General features: G+C 38.6%; 1 protein-coding gene across 10 annotated transcripts in view; it reads left to right on the forward strand.

The window, feature by feature from the left end:
* The window catches only part of LOC128684691 (uncharacterized), a 131,307-nt gene that overhangs the window by 68,024 nt on the left and 45,230 nt on the right, over positions 1-18,053 (forward strand). The window lies entirely within an intron of this gene.

Consider the following 18,053-nt stretch of genomic DNA (forward strand, 5'->3'; position numbering starts at 1 on the left):
AACTATCAGATCGGAACAGGAGAGTCCCAATTTTCCTTGGAGTGAGAGCTGCCTTGCGACGAGGCATGGTGAACAAGGGTAACTGAGCCGGTGTTCCCACAATGCTATGCGGACGCCTAGATTTTTTGTTCATGGCGCACACCCACCACACAGACCCGTTCTCTCACATGTAGGCCTATGAGCGTTTTCACGCTAAATTTGACGGCGCTAGAATTTTGGCATAGATCTACGGTTTGGACACTCAACGTGAAGCCGTAGATCTACGGGACGGACCCTGAAAGGGTTAAAAGAAGAAGGGAAGTAACCCTGGAAAAGGACTTGCTACCTCAAGTCCTAATGGAAGGGGATTCCCCTTCTAAACAAAAACTTCCACACACTCCTCCTCCCATCCTATCAATCATCACCAGATCTTCAGTAAAGGTAAGTGTCATGTATTCTATTCTTAGTAGAGTAGTAATTGTGCATGTCTTCTTCAGTTTGTGTGTATTAAAATTAATATTTCATGTGGTAAAAAATTTTGTTTTTCATACTTTGGGGTGTTAGGAACGGATTAATTTGACTTCCATTATTTCTTATGGGGAAAATTAATTCGGCTAATGATAATTTTCGGCTTACGATGAGCTCTCAGGAGCGGATTAATATCGTAAGGCGGGGGTCCACTGTATATGTACAGTAGGGCCCAACTTTACAGCATTCCGCTAATACGGACATTTCAGATTGTGACCAAAACTTTCTATATCGCTCTCCCCACCTGACTTTCTAATACGGTCACTGTGGGTCACCTGCTTTGTTTACATTCTCCGTAAGCATGACTCCATTACCATTATGCCTGGCAACTTTCCAAAATTTCAATTCTTTTAAAGTTATTTCATATTTTATATACAGTGGACCCCCGGCATACGATGGCATTGGTATACATTAAATCTGGTATACGATACATTTTAATGCAAAAATTTTGCCTCGCCACTCATTAAAAAACCCGCCACACGCGATTCGTCCGGGATGCGTCCACGTGTGGCCTGAACTGCCCCGTGTGTTCCAGTGTTTACAAGCCAGCCAGTGTGCTCACATCTAAGCATACATTGGATACATTCCATATTATCACAGTGTTTTTGGTGCTTGTTTCTGCAAAATAAGTCATCATGGGCCCCAAGAAAGCTTCTAGTGCCAACCCTGTGGTAAAAAGGGTGAGAATTAGTATGGAAATTACGAAAAATTTTGAAGGGTTTGGGGCTAACCCTGAGAAGAATATGCCAGTTGTGGAATCCATTGTGCCTACTTCAAAAATTAAGGAAGTGTGTGCAAAGTGGGTTGAACTTCAAACCTTTATGGATGGAAATCACCCTAACACAGCTATTGCAAGCCGTGCTGGTGACTATTACAATGACAATGTTGTGGCCCATTTTAGACAAATCTTAAAGGAACGGGAGGTACAGACCTCTATGGACAGATTTGCTGTGCGACAGAGGTCCAGTGAAGGGAAGTAACCCCGGAAAAGGACTTTCTACCTCAAGTCCTAATGGAAGGGGATTCCCCTTCTAAACATTAACAACTTCGACACTTTCCCCTCCTCCCATCCCATCAATCATCACCTGATCTTCATTAAAGGTAAGTGTCATGTACTCTATTGTTAGTAGAGTACTACTAACTGTGCATGTCGTCTTCAGTTTGTGTGCATTAAACTTAATATTTCGTGTGGTAAAACTTTTTTTTTTCATAGTACTTTTGAGTGTCTTGCACGGATTAATTTGATTTCCATTATTTCTTATGGGGAAAATTAATTCGCCTTCCGATAATTTTGGCATACAATGAGCTCTCAGGAGCGGATTAATATCGTATACCGGGGGTCCACTGTATACAGTGGATCCTCAGGTAACAATGCCATTGGATAGCGATAAAATCGCGTATCGATGCATCTTTGTGTTAAAATATTGGTTCGGCCAACGATGAAAAAACTGTTAGGGACATTCGTCCCGAACGCGTCCGCACGGCCTGGCCCACCCGCGGCTGTCCAGCCACTATGTACACCCAATGTGCCATTGTTTACAAGCCAGGGCGGACAGTTCCACGCATACATTCGATACATTTTGTGTTATTCCATTGTTTTTAGTGTTTGTAAATGCTAAATAAGCAACAATGGGCCCAAAGAAAGCTTCTAGTGCCAACCCTGTGGTAAAAATGGTGAGAAATACTATCAAATTGAAGAAAGAGATAATCACAAAGTATGAAAGTGGAGTGCGTGCCTCCGAGCTGGCCCAGTTGTATAACAAACCCCAATCAACCATCGCTACTATCTTGGCCAACAGAAAGGCAATCAAGGAAGCTGTTGTTGTGAAAGGTGCAAGTATGCTTACAAAACAGAGATCGCAAATACTCGAAGATGTGGAGAGACTTATTGGTGTGGATCAGCGACAAACAATTATCAGATAGTGTTTCACAGTCAATCATATGTGAAAAGGCAAGGCAGTTGCATGTGGATCTCATTAAGAAAATGCCTGGAACTAGTGGTGATGCTAGTAAATTTAAGGCCAGCAAAGGTTGGTTTAAGAGATTTAAGAATCATAGTGGCATACACAGTGTGATAAGGCATGGTGAGGCTTCCAGTTCTGACCAAACAGCAGCTCAAAAATATGTGCAGGACTTTAAGGGGTACATAGCGACTGAAAAATTAAAACTGCAACAAGTGTTCAATTGTGACAAAACAGGCTTGTTTTGGAAGAAAATGCCAAACAGGATCTACATTACTCAGGAGGAAAAGGCACTGCCAGGACACAAGCCTATGAAAGACAGGTTAACTCTCATGTTTTGTAGCAGTGTTAGTGGGGATTGCAAAGTGAAGCCTTTACTCGTGTATCACTCTGAAACTCCCAGAGTGTTCAAGAAAAACAGTGTCATCAAGGGTAATTTGTGCGTGATGTGGAAGGCAAACAGTAAAGCATTGGTCACTACGGACATTTTTCATGATTAGTTCTTTCATGTGTTTGGCCTCACTGTGAAAAAATGCCTCCTGGAAAATAAATTGGGCCTCAAGTGCCTCCTGGTATTAGACTGCTCCTGCTCATCCTCCAGACTTGCAAGAGCAAATTGTGGGGGAGTTGAGCTTTATCAAAGTGAAGTTTCTGCCTCCTAATACCACTCCTCTCCTCCAGCCCATGGACCAGCAGGTCATTTCAAACTTCAAAAAACTATACACCACAGCAGTGTTTCAAAAGTGCTTTGAAGTGACCTCAGACACTGAATTGACCCTAAGAGAGTTTTGGAAAGATCACTTCAGTATCCTCAGTTGCATAAACCTTATAGGTAAGGCTTGGGAGGGAGTGACTTGCAGGACTTTGAACTCTGCTTGGAGGAAATTGTGGCCAGAATATGTACAAGAGAGGGATTTTGAAGGGTTTGGGGCTAACCCTGAGGAGCCTATACCAGTTGTGGAATCTATTGTGTCATTGGGGAAGTCCATGGGGTTGGATGTTAGTGGCGAGGATGTGGAAGAGTTGGTGGAGGACGACGATGAAGAGCTAACCACTGATGAGCTGCAAGAGCATTTGCAACAGCAAGAGACCACAGCTGAGGAAATTGCTTCAGAGTAGGGGAGAGAGAGAGAGAGAGATGGAGGAAGTTGCCTTCTTCAACGATTAAGGACATTTGTACAATGTGGACAAAGGTGCAAACCTTTATGGATGAACATCACCCTGACAGCTATTGCAAGCCGTGCTGGTGACTTTTACAATGACAATGTTGTGTCCCATTTTAGGGAAATCTTAAAGTAACGCCAGAAACAGAGCTCTGTGGACAGATTTTTGGTGCGACAGAGGTCCAGTGACTGTCAAGTCGTTCCCAGTGGTATTAAAAAACAAAGAAGGGAAGTAACCCCGGAAAAGGACTTGGTACCTAAAGTCCTTATGGAAGGGGATTCCCCTTCCAAACAATAATAGGACACCTCCATCATCTCCCCTCTTCCCATCTCATCACTCATCAATAAATCTTCAATAGAGGTAAGTCATTTATTCTTCAAATTTTTATTCTTCATGTTTTTATTCTTTATGTCTCGTTGTTTTCTGTGTAGGAAAATGTATATGTATTTCATGTGAAATTTTTTTTTTTAATACTTTTGGGTGTCTGAAACAGATTAATTGGATTTCCATTATTTTTTATGGGGAAAATTAATTCGGATAACGATAAAATCGGATAAGGACAAGCTCTCTGGAACGGATTAAAATTGTTACCCAAAAGTTCACTGTACTCTGATAATTATACATATGTGTACCTGTACCTAAATAAACTTATACACTGTGCTGACATGCAGATACACATTAAAATTAGTAAGAGGGTCTTATTAGTCTTGAAGATGTCATGATGATAATAAAAAGCAATAATAATCACTGAGGTGCATTAAATGCCGTATATTACATTAAAATTAACATTTTCATTAATCCATCTATGATATTTTTTCAAAATTATATACTAATAAACATTCTGTGTAACATATAAACATGATAAATACACCCCACATTAGAATAAATTAACATAAATATGAGATGTTTTTCCAGTCGTCTTGTCGGTGTGTCGGAAAGAATAACATTTTCTCCAGTACAACACCAAAGAAAATGTGTACACAATAGTATTACTGCGAGTAACTGTAGAAAATTATTCCTTTGGTATATCTTCACTCAACATCATTCATTTTAAAAATGATGTTACATGACAAGGGAGTGTTGCTCTTTATTTATTCTACTGTACTAACATGGAGACAACTTATACAAGATATAAGGTGTTTGTATTATGGTACAGGTTGGCCATCACTAATCTGGCAGTCAGTAATCCGGCACTAATTTTGGCTAGCATAATTTCAAATTTCCAGGGTTGCCACACCAACCTTCCACTACTGTTTGGTGATGCTACTTACTGCATAAGTCATTCCAATTTCTCTTTCTCCATTTACTGTTATAACCTGCTCACTTTTAGCCCTAGCCAGGGTTCCAACAAATAAAGGAAATGCTTCTCATTGTGTGAAGCACATACACCATACATTGTCCATAGATGATGAGGTGGCATTCAAGCCACTGTCAGTTGCCACGGGTTCAGCTCGCTCAAATAAGCTGAGACTGGTAAATTTGGAACTACATATGAGGGAATAGACCCGTGTGGTAAATGTGCACTATACAGGTCTCCCTCAACATTCGCGAGGGTTAGGGGATCAAGATCCTCGCGAATGTTGAAAAACCGTGAATGTTTGGTGCCCCAATATATTGTAAGGAAATATATTACAATACTGCTTCCTTAACTTGTTGAACCATGAATAATCATAAAATGCATGAAAACGTCGTAAATTGTACTAAATATATACATGTACATGTTATGCTTTAATAACGTATGTTATTTAATAACATGTATGTTAATAACATGTATGTTATTAAATACCACAGACTCCACCACTGCGAGTCCCTACTACCCTCCCTCCGACCCCCGCAACTGGCAGCCAGCCCTCCCACCACTCAGTGTGGTGAGTGTTTTGTTTGTTCATTATTTGCTATTAAACTACAGAATAAATAATGTAAACCCATTCATGACTGCATATTGGAATGGCTATTAGGAAAGGTATTAGACGGTGACATCATGTGTTTACTCTTGAACACAGCAAAGAATCAAACATTTCTGCTATTGCTAATAATAACAATAGTAATAATAATAATAATAATAATAATAATAATAAATATGATATAATTGAAGAAGGAAATTGTACAAAAATACAAGGGAGTGGTTGACACATCGTCAGTGTGACTTTGTTTATGCTGGAGTGAACATTAGTCTCCCTGCTCTTCCAAACATTTCACAATAATTCAGTGGTTGAGGCAGTGGTATTTAATAACATATATGTTATAAATAATAATAGTACATATTATTAATAACATGTATTATTATTAACATGTATGTATTTAATAACATATATGTTATAAATAATAATAGTACATATTATTAATAGCATGTATTATTATTAACATGTATGTTATTAAATACCATTGCCTCAATCACTGCCTCTACCACTCCAGTCACACTCAATCTACAAGCACCAAACACAATGAATTATTGTGAAATGTTTGGAAGAGCAGGGAGACTAATGTTCACTCCAGCATAAACAAAGTCACTCTGACGATGTGTCAACCACTCCCTCGTATTTTTGTACAATTTCCTTCTTCAGTTATATCATATTTATTATTATTATTATTACTATTGTTATTATTAGCTGTAGCAGAAATGTTTAATTCTTTGCAGTGTTCAAGAGTAAACACATGATGTCACCGTCTAATACCTGTCCGAATAGCCATTCCAATATGCAGTCATGAATGGGTTTACATTATTTATACTGTAGTTTAATAGCAAATAATGAACAAACAAAACACTCACCACACTGAGTGGTGGGAGGGCTGGCTGCCAGTTGCGGGGGTCGAAGGGAGGGTAGTAGGGACTCGCAGGTGGCAGGAAACTTAAATATGATTTGACGGCTGGGAATTTGGTGGCTGGGAATTTGGCGGTTGGGAATTCGCGAATGTGTGAAGCCCGTGAAAGTTGAAAACGTGAATGTTGAGGGAGACCTGTATAAAAAAAAAAAATCCTGCCCCACGCAGTGCATAATGAGGAAAAAAGGTGAGTGCTTTTGGTGTGAAAGAGCGACTTGGCAGTGTATTTTTCTATGGTTGTATTCTCGTTTTTTTTTTTTGGTCTTATTTGACAGAATGGAAGATATACTAGACAAATAGATATAAATTTTATTGGTTTCACGCCGGAAAATACTTTAAAATTGAGCTCAGAGTAGCAGAAATGTTCGACTTTTGCCTGTGTTCATGAGTAAACAAATGACATCATCCAGTACGTGTCCAACCGGCTGGCCTGATTCAGTCACAATGGCTGACATTATTTATACAATTATTACAATAATGCAGTAATCTGCATAACAGTAAATCTTCTATTTTTTTGTGTGAATAAAAATTCAAATTGGAAAGCAAGCTTAATATAAGAGGGGTCTGGAGACATGACCAATGAACAGATGTGATTTTAGTGCAAGGAATGTCTGCATTGTTTATTCTGGACTCTATTTTGAAATTGGCATCTCTTGAAATTTGTGTGAAATTGGCCAAATTACTGATTTCTGACCACTTTATCGGGTAGTTGAAATAGGTAAATGGGCAATTTCTTGTACTCGCTCAACAGAATAGAAGGAATACTAGTGAAATAGCTATGACTGGAACAATGGAATGGGCCAAAAATAGGGAGTAAAGTGGGTGAAATCGCCGATGCATAAATATCACCGTTGGGTTAAGTGTATTCTAACATAATCACTCTGTAATCCAGCAAAATCACTAATCGGGCATCCTACAGGTCCCGATTAGTGATGCCAGATTAGTGATGGTCAACCTATATAAGCCTCACAAACGTGGAAATGAACATGTATGAACCATAACCAGATGCATTTGTCTGCTTGCTTACAAACTCAGCATCTGTTCTTTCTCATTTATTTGTTTTATCTCGTTTACTCACCTCTCACCCTACATTAAAACTACAAATATTTTAAGATAAGTAATGAGTGTATATGCATATTATTGCTCTAGGGAGCTTGAAATATATATTACGTGTGGGTGGGGTTGCCATACCTACCACATCTGACCCATACCTAGCACACCTGACTTCTTACAATAAACGCTACTCACCTCTCACCCTACAGTAAGACTACAAATATTTTGAGGTAAGTACAGCCTCTCCTCACTTAACAACGGAGTTTCGTTCCTAAGACCATGTTGGTAAACGAATTCGTCGCTAAGTGAGAAGCATATTATAATGGCAGTGGAGTTTGTGTCAACCATCTTGGATATTGTTTTAATGTCATCTTTGCACCATTTATAACATTTCTGGTATATCTTTAAATGTTTGTACAGTAGTGTACTGTATAAACAGAATAAAGGCAATCAGCTGTAATATACATTATTTAGGTATACATACTGGTCAGAGAGCCCATCATAAGTCTGAGTAGTTGTTAAACGAGTACGTCCCTAAATGAGGAGAGGCTGCACCGAGTGTACTGTGTGTGTATTTTACTTTGTTTTTTAAATTGCTCTATTGCTAACTTAATAATATATGTTTTTGTAAACTTGTTATCTGGCTTTTATCCCAATCATATGTAGCATCTTGCCTAGAAGGGGAGTAGGAAATGAATGGTTGTCTAGGGCAATTGGTGTAAATTGCTGGCTAGACAGATACTGCAAGGAACTTGCAATCCCATTCATTGACAACTGGAACAACTTTTATGGCAAACATGATATGTATGCAAGGGATGGGGTACATCTCTCTGGGGCAGGGGTGGTAGCACTTGCAGACTCGATTGAGAAGGCCATTGGTGAAATGCCTATGATTTTAAACTGATGGAAGATAGAGGTATGGGTGTGTGTGGGAAACAAGCAGGTTGCAACACTAGGGTTGGAAACAGTAAATGTATAAAAGGCATTCAGCATGAAGTTATAAATAAAGACAATAGAACAGGCCAGCAAACAAAGGGGAACAGCAGAGGGCAGCAAGGGACTAGCTCCCTTAAGGTTTACTATACTAATAGCAGGAGTGTTAGAAATAAGATAGATGAGCTAAGATTAATTGCAAGTGCAGGAAACATAGATATTATTGCTATAACAGAGACCTGGCTCAATCTGAAAGATAGAGAGATGCCCTCTGAATGTCACATACAAGGCTATAAATTATTCCACACTGACAGGGTCAACAGGAAAGGTGGTGGAGTAGCGATGTATGTCAGAGACAATTTAAATTGTTGTGTTAGACAAGATATTAAATTAGAAGCGTCAGCCACTGAATCTGTTTGGTTACAGCTTCTCGAGGGCCGAGAAAAACTAATTTTGGGTGTGATTTACAGGGCCCCAAATCTTGATAGGGAGTGCAGTAAACTTCTATGGGACGAAATTCGTAAGGCATCTACATACGAAAATGTTGTGCTAATGGGAGATTTCAACTATAGACAGATTGACTGGAGCAATTTGACAGGAAATTTAGAGTCGGGTGACTTTCTTGATACGATCCAGGATTGTTTTTTAAAACAGTTTGTGACAGAGCCAACTAGGGGAAATAACCTCCTTGACTTGGTTCTTGCCAGTAGGGAAACACTAATTAATAATCTTGAGGTTAATGATGAGCTTGGGGAGAGTGATCACAAATCACTCAGTTTTAATATATCATGGAATTCCCCTAATAATGGCAATCAAGTCTCCGTCCCTGACTTTCGCTTGGCTGATTTCATAGGACTGAAAAATTACTTAGGTGGGCTGAACTGGAATGACCTGACTAAGGGTCAGGTAGGTGGTGATGGTTGCCTATATGATGCTTTCCAGGGCATAGTTCTAGCTGCTCAGTCAAATTATGTTCCAAATAGGGAAATCAGATCAAACAAAAATGATCCTAAATGGATGAACAATAGATTAAAATATCTGATTGGTCAAAAGAGAGGCATATATAGGCAAATCAAAAGAGGAGAGGCGCAATTAAGAAATCGATATATTCAGTTAAAGAGAGAAATAAAAAAGGGAATTAGAAAAGCAAAAAGAGATTATGAGGTTAAAGTTGCAAAAGAATCGAAGACTAACCCAAAAGGATTCTTTCAGGTATACAGAAGTAAGATCAGGGACAAGATAGGCCCACTCAAAAGTTCCTCGGGTCAGCTCACTGACAGTGATAAGGAAATGTGTAGAATTTTTAACACATACTTCCTCTCAGTTTTTACACAGGAGGATACCAGCGATATTCCAGTAATGATAAATTATGTAGAACAGGACGATAATAAACTGTGCACTATTAGGGTCACAAGTGACATGGTCCTTAGGCAAATAGATAAATTAAAACCTAACAAATCCCCAGGCCCTGATGAACTGTATGCAAGGGTTCTAAAGGAATGTAAAGAGGAGCTTAGCACACCTTTGGCTAATCTTTTCAACATATCACTACAAACTGGCATGGTGCCAGATAAGTGGAAAATGGCAAATGTGATACCTATTTTCAAAACAGGTGACAGGTCCTTAGCTTCGAACTATAGACCAATAAGCCTAACCTCCATAGTGGGAAAATTTATGGAATCAATAATTGCCGAGGCAGTTCGTAGCCATCTTGAAAAGCATAAATTAATCAACGAATCTCAGCATGGTTTTACAAAGGGGCGTTCCTGCCTTACGAATTTATTAACTTTTTTCACTAAGGTATTTGAGGAGGTAGATCATGGTAATGAATATGATATTGTGTATATGGACTTCAGTAAGGCTTTTGACAGGGTCCCACATCAGAGACTATTGAGGAAAATTAAAGCACATGGAATAGGAGGAGAAATTTTTTCCTGGATAGAGGCATGGTTGACAAATAGGCAGCAGAGAGTTTGCATAAATGGGGAGAAATCAGAGTGGGGAAGCGTCACGAGCGGTGTTCCACAGGGGTCAGTGTTGGGCCCCCTGCTGTTCACAATCTACATAAACGACATAGATGAGGGCATAAAGAGCGACATCGGCAAGTTTGCCGATGACACCAAAATAGGCCGTCGAATTCATTCTGACGAGGACATTCGAGCACTCCAGGAAGATTTGAATAGACTGATGCAGTGGTCGGAGAAGTGGCAGATGCAGTTTAATATAGACAAATGCAAAGTTCTAAATGTTGGACAGGACAATAACCATGCCACATATAAACTAAATAATGTAGATCTTAATATTACGGATTGCGAAAAAGATTTAGGAGTTCTGGTTAGCAGTAATCTGAAACCAAGACAACAGTGCATAAGTGTTCGCAATAAAGCTAATAGAATCCTTGGCTTCATATCAAGAAGCATAAATAATAGGAGTCCTCAGGTTGTTCTTCAACTCTATACATCCTTGGTTAGGCCTCATTTAGATTATGCTGCACAGTTTTGGTCACCGTATTACAGAATGGATATAAATTCTCTGGAAAATGTACAAAGGAGGATGACAAAGATGATCCCATGTATCAGAAACCTTCCCTATGAGGATAGACTAAGGGCCCTGAAACTGCACTCTCTAGAAAGACGTAGAATTAGGGGGGATATGATTGAGGTGTATAAATGGAAGACAGGAATAAATAAAGGGGATGTAAATAGTGTGCTGAAAATATCTAGCCTAGACAGGACTCGCAGCAATGGTTTTAAGTTGGAAAAATTCAGATTCAGGAAGGATATAGGAAAGTACTGGTTTGGTAATAGAGTTGTGGATGAGTGGAACAAACTCCCAAGTACCGTTATAGAGGCCAGAACGTTGTGTAGCTTTACAAATAGGTTGGATAAATACATGAGTAGATGTGGGTGGGTGTGAGTTAGACCTGATAGCTTGTGCTAACAGGTCGGTTGCCGTGTTCCTCCCTTAAGTCAATGTGACCTGACCTGACTAGGTTGGGTGCTTTGGCTTAAGCCGGTAGGAGACTTGGACCTGCCTCGCATGGGCCAGTAGGCCTTCTGCAGTGTTCCTTCGTTCTTATGTTCTTATGTTCTTATGTTAGGCTCCAGGCTACTGCAGGAAAGCAGAACGCCATTGTTTTCCACTTATAAATGCCAGATAACAAGTTTACACTAACAAATATTAAGTTAGCAATAGAACTAGGTATTAAAAAACAATAACAAGTAAAATACACACACAGTACACTCATTATTTACCTCAAAATATTTGTAGTCTTAATGTAGGGCAAAAAGTGAGTAGTATTTACTGTAAGAAGTCAGGTGTGGGTAGGTATGGCAGCCCTCCTGACCACCTCACCCACACACAATATACTATGATGCATAACCCTTTCAGGGTTTCAGCCGTACTAGTACGGCTTATGCACCAGGGTTTTTGACGTACTAGTACGCCTAAATTCTAGCGCCCTCAAATCTAGTGAGAGAGAGCTGATAGGCCTACATATGAAAGAATGGGTCTATGTGGTCAGTGTGCACAGTATAAAAAAAACCTGCAGCACACAGTGCGTAATAAAAAAAAACTTTGACTATGTTTTTGGATTAAAACAGCAACTTTGCACTGTATTTTTGTATGGTATTTATTGTTGTATTCTAGTTTTCCTGGTCTCATTTTATAGAATGGAAGACATATTACAGAAATTGAGATGATTTTGACTGGTTTTACAATGAAACGTTCCTTGAAATTGAGCTCAAAGTAACAGAAATGTTCGATTTTTATCAAAGTTCAGGAGTAAACAAATTATGCTAAGCGTCCAATACACATCAACTGGTGAGTCTAATATTCTTTCACAAGTACGCCGATATTATTTATACGATTTCTACACTAATGCAGTGGTCTACATATCAGTAAATCTATTTTTTTGTGAGAATAAAAATTCAAAGTGGAAAGCAAAAGAATGTAAGAGGGGCCTGGGGACGTGACTGATGAACAGAGGAAATGTTGTTTTAGTGCCAGGAATGTCTTTCTTGTTTATTCTGGACCCTATTTGGAAATTGGCATCTTTTGAAATTTGTGTGAAATTGGCAAAATTGCAAAATTCTGACCACTGTATTGGATAGTTGAAATCGGTAAATGGGTGGTTTCTTGTACTCATTCGATAGAAAAAATGGAGTTCTAGCAAAATAGTTATGATTTTTGTTGACTAGTACACTGGAATTGGCCGAAAATAGGGCTCAAAATGGGCAAAATCGCAGATGCGTAAACATCGTCGAGACTGCTAACTTCACAAGAGCATAATTCCGTAAATTTTCCATCAAATTTCATACTATTAGTGTCATTATGATCGGGAAAAGATTCTCTATCTTTTCATTGGAAATTTTTATTTTTTTTTTTAAATTTGGCCGACCCTGAGAACAAGTCTGGGAGAGGGCCTAGGGACTCTGAAAGGGTTAAGGCGTCCTAGAGTGATAAAATATATATACAGTACACTCATTACTTACCTTAAAATATTTGTAGTCTTAATGGTCTTAATGTAGGGTGAGAGGTGAAAAGTATTTACGTATTTGTAGAAAGTTGGGTGGGGGGTATGGCATCCTGCCTTGCCACCCCCACCTACTACAACATTTAAAGTGCCCCAGAGCTATAAAATGCACACACAGTACACTCATTACTTACCTTAACCCTTTGACTGTTTTGGTCGTATATATACGTTTTACGAGCCAGTGTGTTTGACGTATATACGTTTACTCAAAAATTCTAGCGGCTTCAAATGAAGCAGGAGAAAGCTGGTAGGCCCACATGTGAGAGAATGGGTCTGTGTGGTCAGTGTGCGCAGTATAAAAAAATCCTGCAGCACTCGGTGCATAATGAGAAAAAATCTCCGACCGTGTTTTTGGATTGAAATGCCGACTTTGAGGTGTATTTTCGTATAGCATTTATGGTTGTCTTCTTGTTTTCTTGGTCTCATTTGATAGAATGGAAAACATATTATAGATATAGAAGTGATTTTGATTGGTTTTTCTATGAGAAGGATCTTGAAATGGAGCTCAAAATGGCAGGAATGTCCGACTTTTGCCGATGTTCAGGAGTAAACAAATGACGTCATTGTCCAATAAATGTCCAACTAGCCATTCTAATATGCAGTCACGAATGGGTTGATGTTATTTATACAATTATTACAATATTGCAATAGTCTGCATAACAGTAAATCTTCTATTTTTTGTGTGATTTTATAAAAATTCAAACTAGAAAGCAAGAGTATTATAACAGGGGCCTGGAGATGTGACTGATGAACAGAGAAAATGTTATTTTAGTGGCAGGAATGCCTGCATTGTACATTCTGGACCCTATTTTGAAACATACTGTATTTTTTAATTTGCATGAAATTGGCCAAATTGCCAAGTTCTGGCCACTTTATTGGGTAGTTGAAATCGGTAAATGGGCAGTTTCTTGTGCTCAATCGATAGAACAAATGGAGTTCTAAAGAAATAGCTATGAGTTTGGTGGACTGGAACAATGGAATTGGCCGAAAATAGGGCTCAAAGTGGGCGAAATCGCCGATGAGTAGATGTCGCCAAGGTCACCAAGTTTGCGAGAGCGTAATTCCGTAAGTTTTCCATCAAATTTCGTACTTTTGGTGTCATTATCATGGGGAAAAAATTCTCTATCATTTCATAAGAAATAATAATTTTTTTTTTCAAATACAGTGGACCCCCGGTTCCCGATGCTATCGGTATCCGATAAATCCGGTAGCCGATGCATTTGATCGAAAAAAATTTGCCTCGCTTCCCAATACAGAACCCGGTATGCGATACGATTCGTACGAGACGTGTCCAGTGTTTACAAGCCAGCCAGTGTGTGCGCATCTAAGGATACATTCGGTACATTCTATATTATCCATATTATCACCGTTTTTGGTGCTTGTTTCTGCAAAATAAGTCACCATGGGCCCCAAGAAGGCTTCTAGTGCCAACCCTTCGAGACCAAGGGTGCTAATGACTATTGAAATGAAGAAAGAGATAATTGCAAAGTATGAAAGTGGAGTGCGTGTATTGGAGCTGGTCAGGTTGTATAGTAAACCCCAATCAACCATCTCTACTATAGTGAGCAGGAAAACGGCAATCAAGGAAGCTGTTCTTGCAAAAGGTACAACTGTGATTACGAAAGAGCGACCACAAGTGTTAGAAAATGTTGAGAGACTGTTATTGGTGTGGATAAATGAAAAACAGATAGGAGGAGATAGCATCTCTCAAGCGATCATTTGTGAAAAGGCTAGGCAGTTGCATGACGATTTGGTAAAGAAATTGCCTGTAACTAGTGGTGATGTGAGTGAATTTAAGGCCAGCAAAGGTTGGTTTGAAAGATTTAAGAATCGTAGTGGCATACATAGTGTGATTAGGCATGGTGAGGCTGCCAGTTCAGACCACAAAGTGGCTGAAAAATATGTGCATGAATTCAAGGAGTACATAGAGACTGAAGGATTGAAACCTGAACAAGTGTTTGTGACAAAACAGGCCTGTTTTGGAAGAAATTGCCAAGCAGGACCTACATTACTCAGGAGGAAAAGCTACCTCAAGTCCTAATGGAGGGGGATTCCCCTTCTAAACAATAGGTTCAACACACTCCCCTCCTCCCATCCCATCAATCATCACCAGATCTTCATTAAAGGTAAGTGTCAATTATTCTATTGTTATTGTTGTTATTGTAATTATTCTATTGCATTAAACTTAATATTTCATGTGATAAAAGTTTTTTTTTTTCATACTTTTGGGTGTCTTGCACGGATTAATTTGATTTCCATTATTTCTTATGGGGAAAATTGATTCGCTTTCCGATAATTTTGGTTTACGATGAGCTCTCAGGAATGGATTAATATCGCAAACCGGGGGTCCACTGTATTTTGCGACACCAGGAGACACTTCAGGATTTGGGGTTGCGACAGTCATTGGGTTAAAATATTTGCAGTGTTAATATAGGGTGAGAGATGAGTAAGCAAGATAAAAATGAACAAATGAGAGAAAGAGAGAGAGCGAGTAAGATGACAGAGCCGCAGAGTACTTATGTAAACAAACCATCTGGTTATGGTTGATGCACATTCATACAAAAACCTTACATTGTGTACAAGGTGTCTCTGCAGTGGTACAGTAGAATAAATAAAGACCAACACTTCCATTCTTATGTAATTTTTAGAAGGAATGATACTCTGACAAATTATTATTATTATTATTACAAATTTTTATTAAAAGTTGTTGTTATTACAAATTATTATTATAATCATAAAGAAGCACTAAACCCACAAGAACCATGAATAACTATAGAGTGAAAGTACAGTGGACCCCCGCTTAACGATCACCTCCGAATGCGACCAATTATGTAAGTGTATTTATGTAAGTGCGTTTGTATGTGTGTGTTTTGGGGTCTGAAATGGACTAATCTACTTCACAATATTCCTTATGAGAACAAATTCGGTCAGTACTGGCACCTGAACATACTTCTGGAATGAAAAAATATCGTTAACCGGGGGTCCACTGTATATGAAAGGAATAAATTTCTAGTTAAGATACTGGTGTTTGACTAGAGAAAATGTAATTCTTCCAACCCTCTCACCAACCACTTGGTAAACAAATCTCATATGTATGTCTATTTTTATACTGTGGGTGCATGTATCATGTTTGTATGTTACATAGCATATTTATTATATAATTTTGAAAAAATATCATAGATAGATTAATGGAAATGTCTATATTAACGTAATACTATATGACATTTAGTGTGCCCAAGAGATTACATGGCGTCAAGAGTAGAGAGACTTAGTGATTTTAATGTGTACCTACATGCCAGCACAGTGTGTAAGTATATTTAGGTACAGGTACACATAAGTATAATTATCAGAGTACATGTATACATAAAATACACAATAACTTTAAAACACTTGAAATTTTGGAACATTTCCAGACATAATAGATGTGCTCACAGAGAATGTAAGCAAACCAGGTGGGGCACACCATATTTGAAAGACTGCTTGCTGTAAAGCAAATTTTGGTCATAATTTGAAATCGCTGTACAGTGAACCCCCGACATTCGATGGCATCAACATTCGATAAATCCGACATTCGATGCATTTTAATGCAAAAATTTCGCCTCGACATTCGATGGAAAACCCGACATTCGATACGATTCGTTCGAGACTTGTCCACGTGTGGCCTGAACTGCCCCGTGTGTGCCATTGTTTACAAGCCAGCCAGTGTGCGCGCATCTAAGGATACATTTGGTACATTCCATATTATCACTGTTTTTGTGCTTGTTTCTGCAAAATAAGTCACCATGGGCCCCAAGAAAGCTTCTAGTGCCAACCCTGTGGTAAAAAGGGTGAGAATTAGTATGGAAATTAAGAAAGATTTTGAAGAGTTTGGGGCTAACCCTGAGAAGCCTATGCCAGTTGTGGACTCCATTGTGCCTACTTCAAAAATTAAGCAAATGTGTGCAAAGTGGGTTGAACTGCAAACCTTTATGGATGAAAATCACCCTAACACAGCTATTGCAAGCCGTGCTGGTGACTATTGCAATGACAATGTTATGGCCCATTTTAGACAAATCTTAAAGGAATGGCAACAGAGGTCCAGTGACTCTCAAGCTGGTCTTAGTGGCATTAAAAGAAGGGAAGTAACCCCGGAAAAGGACTTGCTACCTCAAGTCCTAATGGAAGGGGATTCCCCTTCTAAACAGTAACAACTTCGACACTCTCCCCTCCCATCCCATCAGTCATCACCAGATCTTCATTAAAGGTAAGTGTCAATTATTCTGTTGTTATTATTCTATTGTTATTGTTGTTATTGTAATTATTCTATTGCATTAAACTTAATATTTCATGTGGTAAATTTTTTTTTTTCGTACTTTTGGGTGTCTTGCATGGATTAATTTGATTTCCATTATTTCTTATGGGGAAAATTAATTTGACTTTCGATATTTTCAACATTCGATAGCTCTCAGGAACAGATTAGTATCGAATGTCGAGGGTCCACTGTATTAGCCATACGCTGTAAGGCGAAACTCCGTAAAGCGGGGCACTACTGTGTATAATAATCTGGGATTTTATAATTTTTGAGCTTCTGTTCCTTCAAGAAATGTACAAATGGTTGCACTTCAAATCATAAATTAAACTTCAATAAGAAAAGAATGCTAAAGTTTATATTCAAGAATGATATATCGTATGATCGTCAGGATTGTAAGCTTTAGACAAGAAATGTGTTCTCAACTGAGACTTAAAAATTTCAACAGATTCCTGACTTTCAGCAGATTCCTGACTTGATATGTAAACTTTTTACTGATTCTAAAAATTCTGGAGTGCAGTAAATATTCAGAATTAAAAATTTCATTAAATAGCTTTTTATTTGACCTTGTACATTGCATCACAAATTCCATGACTTGTTATTAGATAGATACATTGAGAAATGTGCTACACTTTACTGTATATCAAATTCCTCACCCTTGTTCTCTCCCTTTACCAGCTTTGTGTATCTCCAATAAAATTTACAGAAACCATGTACAGTAAGGTGAACATTACCTCAGTGTAGTAGTTGCACAGAATATACTGCACAGTTCTTTATTAAAATTTGAGAG

The sequence above is a fragment of the Cherax quadricarinatus genome, chromosome 5, assembly GCF_038502225.1.
Source record: "Cherax quadricarinatus isolate ZL_2023a chromosome 5, ASM3850222v1, whole genome shotgun sequence".
In the NCBI taxonomy this organism is placed as follows: Eukaryota; Metazoa; Arthropoda; class Malacostraca; order Decapoda; family Parastacidae; genus Cherax; species Cherax quadricarinatus.